Below are 9,072 nucleotides of genomic sequence, written 5' to 3' on the forward strand. Positions count from 1 at the left end.
AGAAGCACTCCTCACCTTGGAAGATGCTGATGTCTGTGCAGTCACTGAGACTTGGTTCAAGCCCGTAGAGAGTACCCTGACCATGTAGGGCTACAATGCCTTCCACACATTCAGACTCAAAAATTAACATGAAAAAAACAATGGTGGAGGTGTATCCATTTTCATTACATCCAAATACACCTTGCTACTGGTGAAACAGTATGGCTGTCTTGAGCTACTCCAGGTCCAAATAACTATAGGCAAAACACCCTACCACATCATAGCTAGCTACAGATCCCCCACCATGAACCAGGAGAAACACACTGCCTACCTGGACTTTCTTGAATCCCTCAGTATACAGCCAAACACCTTGGTCATGGGAGACTTCAACTACCCACCCATCGAGTGGGCAGTTTACATGAGCACAAACATGACAGCACAGAGGTTCCTGTACTTTCTTAACTCAAATGCATTGGAACAGCTAGTCTGTGCCCCAATGAGGGGCTCAAATGTCCTCTACCTAGTACTTACCAACATGTAAGGGGGCACAGGAGCAAAACAAAAAAAAAAGTATCCAAAGCAAACTATTGCCTCCTCTGCAATGGTATAAATGTTTTCAAAGTCCCAGGGAACAACTCCTATGAGGAGAAGTATACAAACACCCTATATAGCCACTTAGCAAATGTATTAACTCTGCAGTACCTGACAGGACTAAAACTGAGTTCTCTCACAAAAACAAGTTGCCCTTGTGGACTGCAAGTATAAATAAGCTATATAACAAAAGAAAGAAACTGATATCTAAGAACAAAAAGGAACATACTCACCAAAGGATGACTACCCTCTAAAGCAAGTTACTAGACTGGCATCCCTAACTTAAGACAATCATAAGGCATTCTTTAGCTACATCTGAAACCTCAAAGGAAATACCCAGTTGTGTGCCGAACTTACAGTGGATGGCACCACTCACACAGAACCTGAAAAAATTGCCAACTTGCTAGCTGACAGATTTGGTGACAGTTTCATCCCCCTGTCCCCACCATCCATACTCCATAGCATTTCTGACACCTATCCTCTATCATTTATCTCAAAAGAACAGATCATTCAAGGGCTCTCCAAGACCAAAAATACAGCCTCTGTGGGAATGAATGACATCCCAGATTGCATACTAAACAATCTAAAACAAGACCTAGCAGAACCAATGAATTAGCTGTCTCTTTAACCACAGTCTGAGCATTGGGTTTGTGATGCAGGAGTGGTGAACAGCAACAGTAATCCCTTTGCACAAAGGGGTCCATCAGCCGACCCTGGGAACTATAGGTCCATTAGCCTGACCAGTCTTATCTGCAATGCAAGGCCATGGAAAGAATCATCATTGAACTTGTCAACTAGGACATAGGCAATCTTCAAACTCTTGACTAAACACAGTTTGGTTTCGTTACGGGTAGATTTTGTTTATTAAACCTGGTGAACTTCTTTGAGAAGGTCACCAAAGCCCTGGATGAGGGTAAAGCAGTACATACCACCTATCTTGATTTAGCCAAGGTGTTTGACACAATTCACCACTCAGGGATCATTGAGAAACTGTGCCAGTTGGGTATCAACCAATTCATCCCTAGATGGGTAGCAAAGTGGCTCAGAGATAGCTCATGCACTAGAACAGTTGGGGAATCCACTTTCACCAATAGACCAGTTACCAGTGGTGTACCACAAGGATCTGAACTGGGCCGTCTACTGTTTGGAATTTATTTTTTTGAAGTCCAGTCAAAAGTTGATGGCCTATGGCTTACTATGTTAGCAGATGACTATAAACCGGGTGCAATCATAGAGTCCCCCAATGTCATTAACAAATTACAGAAGGGACTGACGTGGACAAACGATTGGTGCTAGGGCTATGGACTGAAACTAAATGCAAAAAAATAAATGCCTCATTATCCCCTTTGGCAGAGAAGTAGCCCCTGCTAATTACAATGTAGACAGCACCCCTCTAAGCTCAAACACAGTGTTATGTGACTTGGGAATGCAGGTTGATAGCAATCTGAACTTTGATCACCATGTGTCCACAGTAGTAAGGAAACTGTGCAAACTTCTACACTGCCCATCTCATAAATAAGGGAATCACATCCAGGACCAGGGAGGTCATTACTTTCCTGTACTTGGCCCTTATCAGACCACTGATTGAGTACAATGCTCCCTTCTGTATGTACTTCAGACAGCTGTAGCAGCTGTAGAGACCACATAGGTTTCTAACCAAGAGAACTGAGGGCCTCCAAGACATGATCTATACTGAAACACTGAAAGCCCTATCACTGTACTTTGCCCTAATGGAAATGCTGCACATCCGCAAATTCAATGGGACAAGAGTCACTCACTTCAGAGATGTCAACCTGGCCTGTGACATTAATAGAACTTGCACAAGAGACAGATATGCCTCACAGAGATGACCTCTCCTCAGGAATAAGCTCCCACTTCATGTGAAGCAAAGCTTTTCAATTACCCTATTTAAGTGCAACCTTGACATGGGAAAATGCAAATTCACCCAGGGGTGGCACCTGTGGCTTTCATGGACAGGGGCATTTGGTGCTGATCATAGTATCACTCTGCAAACGAACATCTAACTGTGGTCAATTAGGGTACTCGGGGGGGTTTAATATGGCTAGGCTTGTAAAGGCCCTAGGGCCATTAGCCTAGTAACCTCCTATGAACAGATAATGCTGCAGATCAACCTTTTGGCTGTCCCAATTTTTAATCACTGAGGATTATATTCAGTCAGTAATGCTAGATATTAGAGTTTTATAGTTCTTATTGTCCAGAAAATGCACATTGATACAAAACCTGTTCTATTAATTTAAGTAAATTTGAGTAATAGTAAACAACAGTACTTGACTTTGGGCAGTCACTGCTTTTTATTTCTTAACTAGGTTGTGTAAGAGGTGCTACAGGTAAGAAAAAGGGGACAAGGAGTTTTGGTAAGTGATGAAGGCAGAAGCTCCAATATAGCTCACAAAAATAAACATTTACCTGCAGAGTGTAATATATATATATATATATATATATATATATATATATATATATATATATGTGTGTGTGTGTGTGTGTGTGTGTGTGTGTATACATATTTATTTATTTGTTTTTGCATTTGTTTACCAGGGTAGTCCACTGGGCCATTATGAGCCCATTTTTAGTGGAGGCCTGGGGAAAAATATCCACAATAACATGAACACAGTGGTGTAATCATACAAATTCAGTATAAATTTAGAGTATATACTACAAAGGTAACATATCTGACAACTGATTGAATTACTGGCAAAGTAACATATGTATTATATATGTGGTATATGTGTGTGTGCATGTATATATAAAATAGATATGCATTTATATATATAGCTGTAGTCATATAAAACATATATATGTATATATAAGTATATACACAAATGCATATATGCTATCTATAGTTTGCATATGTGTGTGTGTGTGTATATGTATGTATATATATATATATATATATATATATATATATATATATATATATGGGTTCCATTTATAATTTCGAAATACTGAAATCCCAACTTTCAGTATTTTGAAATTATAATACCGAAGCCTTGAAATTCCGAAACACCAGAAGTGTGAAATTCAAAATACCGAAGTCCGGAGCTTCTGGTGTTGCGGTGTGTGAATGCATAGGTGTAAGTGTAGGTAAGTACGTATGAGTGTGTTGGTTAGGGGCTTTAGTGTATGTTAGTGTGTTTGGCTGTGATGTGTATATATAAGTGGGGGGGTATGGGGGCACAGTCCCCCACATTGGGGGTGCAGGAGGGCTTGCTCCCCTGCTTGCTTGTAGTGTAGGATTGTTTATTTGATTGTGGGGGAGAGTGTGTGTGTATGTGAGTAAGGTATTTGTACTGTAGTTTCACGATTTTAAATTTCGCGGTTATGGGGTTTCGGTATTTAAAGGTTTTGGCTATAGAATTTCGAAATACTAAAATTAGGGATTTCAGTATTTCAGGATTCTATAGTGAACCTATATATATATATATATATATATATATATATATATATATATATATATATATATATATATATATATATGGGTCTACCTGAGATGGTCGACAGGCCATATGATCGACACTCATTTGGTCGACAGTTCATTTGGTCGACAAGCAGATTTGCCCCCCTCCCCAATGTTGTGCGACCCTGGAGTTGATATATATAGTTAGGGGGGTGTGAGGGGTGAAACCCCCCACATAACATGCTTGTCGACCAAATGAACTGTCGACCAAATGGATGTCGATCATATGGCCTGTCGACCATGTGAAGTAGACCCATATATATATATATATATATATATATATATATATATATATATATATATATATATGTGTGTGTGTGTGTGTAGGTCTAATTCTAAATCCTGGAATCCCACAAGACTGAACATTATTTTCTTGAGACAAAATAGAGAACAGTTGAAATCTCAAATGGCCGATTTTTCACAGGGCAAGTAAACACTTGCCCAAAACTTCATGGAACCACACTGGACTATGTAAATCCCACCTAGTAGGTATTTGCATGAGCATGTTTTTTGAACTTGTAGCCAGCTCGTGTGTGAAAAATATTCTTCATTGCCCATTGGAATTGCTGAATGGTTGAAACGTGTATTCCTGTGTGCAGAAAAAAAGATTTTACATTTTTTTAGCCTGTCCAATTATATGATTGATTATCTGAACTACCCCAAGTCCCAATTAGTTCGGAAAATCGAGTCTCTACTGTACCAACTCCAGGATGACACTACAGTGGGGAAAAGGGCATATTTCCCCACATTGGGCAGGTGTTTACTTGGCCTGTGAAAAATCAGTCGTTCAGGATTTCAACCATTCGTTATTTTCATTTTGCAAAAGTAAAGTTTGTTTTTATGGATTTCAGGATTTAGAAACAGACTCATGTGTGTGTGTGTATATATATATATATGTGTGTGTGTGTTTGTCTACAGTTAGGCAAGATCTCTGTATACCTCTCATCTGTCCTTGAATTTACAGAATGTACCTGATTGCCTAATTTTGCATCATATCTTTGCCGTGTTCCACATCCCTCATAAGTTTTGTTTCCAGGTAAATCGTTGAGGTTTACAGTCAGTTAGTAATGCCAGACATTAAAATTTTATACGTCCTTTTTTCAGAAAAATGAGGTTACAAAACCTATTTTTCTATTAACTTTTTAAGTGAATTATACAAACATCTAAAAATTGCCCTGGACTTTATACCACCATTATTTTTGACTTAAGTAATAATGTGTATAGTAACACTGGAGTATAAAGTGCCACAATTTAACCATGCTGTGAGCTTCCTAATTGAAGTTGTCAGTAACTGTTCCATGTTTTGCATATTTATTCCACATTATGAGCGGGAATATTCAATTGATGAAATGCTGAGAAGTTATGTAACTGGTGCATTTGATGGTTGTTATTTCTGTTGGGTGTTTATTTTTATTTTTATTTATTTTTTGCTAACATTTGTTGACTGCCTACCTCTCAACTGTACCATACAATGAACATAATTCTTAATATTTGAGTCTTCAAAAGTAAATTTTTAAGTCTTCAAAAGTCAATCCCTGGGATTCATGAAGCTTGCGCCAGGCTTTGCTTAGCTGAAAGCACACAAGGTGACCGAAAGTGCATGTGTACGTGGATGACAACGCACTTGAAACCTGGTAAACGGCTGCGCGTGGCATGCACCACAGCTGAAACAGGAAGGTTACGGGAAAACAATAAGGAAATGCCGCAGCAGGTTAATTGGAGTACAACTGAGTAATTATCACCTATTAACTCACAGTGGGCCATTGACGGTAGCTAACAAGGCTACTAGCAGCAACCTGCAGAACAGGAAAGGGGAGGCGCCGGATTGCAAAGAAAAGAGAACTGCCACAGCAGAACAAAGCAAACCTGCAGTAGATTGGCTACAGAACATATTTCGCAACACAATCCTGGGTTGGGAAAGTACAAAACAAGAATGCAGGCTGCTGGATGCATGCCTGACAATGGGAGGGGAATCGGTTTGATAAATGAAGGCAAGGGCAAGAGATGATCCACAGCAGCCAAGTGTAATTCAACACCAAAGGCCCCACAATAGCAGTACCTGTGGTAAAACCCATAAGTAAGATACCCTGCAGCTGAGATTGTACATACACACCCTATGACATCATCAGCTTCCAAAGCACAATAGTATAAAGTGTGAAGGCACCTCACACACACTTGTGTATTCCCAAACACTGCACCATCAGTGTAAACAGATGGGGAACTTTTAAAATGTACATGTTGGGAGCTGCCATAGCTTTGATTCATCAGCATGTGTTGGAGAATTAAGGTGGTGTGGAGGATGATGCTTACAACCACCTCAGGCACCGGAGGAGAAGAGTGTTCAGACCAAGGGTAACCTACCAGGGGCTAGATGATCTGGAGATAGTAGAGCATTACAGGGTGGACAGGGACATCATACAGCAAACTCTTGAGCTGTGCTGGCCACGCCTTAGAGCCAGAAACAACAGAGGGGAACCCATCCCAGTGGACACAAAGGTATGTGTAAGCTTGAGAATACTAGCCACAGGTACCTTTCAAAGGCCAACTGGAGATATCATGGGGATCTCACAGGCATCAGCATCCAGGGTACTCCACCAGTTCCTGGATGCCATGTTACCACATGCCAATGAGCATATATACTTCCCCCGAACACAGGAGTTGGCCAGCAATATGTGCCTCTTCCACCATGTGGCAGACTACCCAGAGGTACTGGGTGCAATAGACTGCACGCACATACACATCAAGTCACCACCCGGTGAGCATGGTAGGTGCTACATAAACTGCAAGGGATACCACTCCATCAACTGCCAGGTCATGTGCAATTATCATGGATGTGTGTGCTGGAAGCCCTGGAAGCTTCCACGACTCCCACATCTGGCATGCCTCACAGCTATACCAGGTATTTGTCAGGGGGGACATCCCATATGGCCACCTTGTGGGGGATGCTGGCTATGCACTGGAGCCGTGGATGATGACTCCCATCAGAAATGCACACACACCTATGCAAGAATGCCATAATGAGGCACATACACAAACCAGAATCATTGTAGGGCGTGTGCTTGGGATGCTGAAATCACGGTTCCATTGTTTGGACATATCTGGTGGAGCCTTGCAGTACTCTCCAGGCACGTGTGCTTACATCTTCATAGTATGTGTCATGCTACATAATATGATCCTACGGAAACAGCTGCAGCAGGGACATAATGGTGAAGGTCTCACAGCCCACCATAATTGCCAAGGGCACCACAGGCACAGAGGGATTCAGACCACAAACACCCTGTGTCAGCCCCAGTAGGCAGATGGAGGCGTGCCCAGTATTCCCATGCCTTGGCAAAGAGGGAACGTATAGCACATACACTGACAGTGTAGGCCCCTATGGACTGACACACTTGAGGATTGCAACACAAAACGATTAGGATTTATATTACCATCAACGACAACTCAGGTTACTAATAAGGTATGCAGAACACTCAGTATGTCAGTGTATGTAGTACCTGTTCTGTAATAATTAAAGTGTACGCAATGCATATAGTGGATAAAGGTATTATGTAGTGATGTATTGTTGAGCATAGTAATGCTTGTAGAAATTGTGTGTACTGCTGTAGGCCACAAGGTAAACACCTCATACACCACAAGGGATGCTATATAAGGACTTGAACACAACAATTCCATTCCAGCCGCTGTCAGTGGCAGGGTTGGTCCAACAAGTATGTGCCATAACAGGGGATAGTATATGTTGATATACTGTAACAGTAGGCATATGTATGGGCGTATAACTGAGAATAACATGTCTAAGGTGGTCCTACTGTGCAATTATGATTTGCATTGTGGGATATTGTGGCAAAAATGTGTAATGCACAGTATTGTAGGTAGATGTGTCTAACATTTTACATAGCATTACTGTTATGTTATGCAAACATCAGATATGTCCATTGGCATGTACAATACACAATAACAGGATACATATGACTTGTAGTCACCAGACAGTGTATCAGCATGATAGCTAATTGAAATGGAAGAGCTAGTCAATTATCCATGCACAAAGGACATGTAATAGCTTCATAGGTTCATAGTTCGGTATTATGTTGTCTGGCCAAGGCCATTCATAAGCCTAGCTACAGTGTTTTGACTTGTGGCACCTCCCTAGGTTAGTTTCCTGTGCCTGTGAACAGCAGAGCCATTAGTTTCCTGCACCACTGTACAGCGGAGCCACTGCAGTGATCCCTGGTGTACATGTCTGTCTCCCATCCACCCATCGAGGTATCTCTTGAAGAGTGCTAGTGAGGGTCCCTGCCTGATGTACGTATGAATCATGTTCCAAAGCATGGGGAGTGTCCGGGTCAGGAATGTATCCCTCCAGCACGTCCTAGTCATCATTGCATTTGGGTACATATCCCAGAGCATGTGGCTCTCAGTGGCTTTTGCTTATGTGGAGCATATCCATCAATACTGTTTTGGACATGGGCCTTGTATGTCCAGCAGAGATCACCTCTGAGTATGCGGTATGCAAATGAGTACAGTTGGGGTTTCTGTAGTTGGGCTGCATACGTCATCCTTCGGAGGTCAGTATTCCTCTTGGTGTGGTAACGTTGTGGTATTTCAAGCCATTGCTGTTGTCTTGAAAGGTACATCCCAAATGGGGTGTTGTACCCTTTAATGTGTTTCATAAGTCATGAGTAGAGAGGCACAATGGCTGCCTTTGTTCTGGCTACAAACCCATTAGAGATTAGGGGGGGCCACGTACAAGGATATCCACACCACCTTGCCAATATGGTTATCAAAGCAGTTAATGCTATCTACTTGGGTTCTAAGATCCCTTATTACATCTTATGTATGTAGGGGACTACCACCTATGTGATAGTCCACAGGTGATTGGTGTAATCCAAAGGGGATGTCTATGCACCTTGTGACATGCAGCTTGAGGCCATGTTATTGACACCAGGTATCCGTCCCTGTAACACCTTTATGGAGGGTGTCTGTATCAGCTGGGGAATCAATCATGGCCCCTAGTTTGCAGTCGTCTGAAA

Source organism: Protopterus annectens, chromosome 7.part1 (assembly GCF_019279795.1).
Source record: "Protopterus annectens isolate FY-2018-M chromosome 7.part1, PAN1.0, whole genome shotgun sequence".
NCBI lineage: Eukaryota > Metazoa > Chordata > Ceratodontiformes > Protopteridae > Protopterus > Protopterus annectens.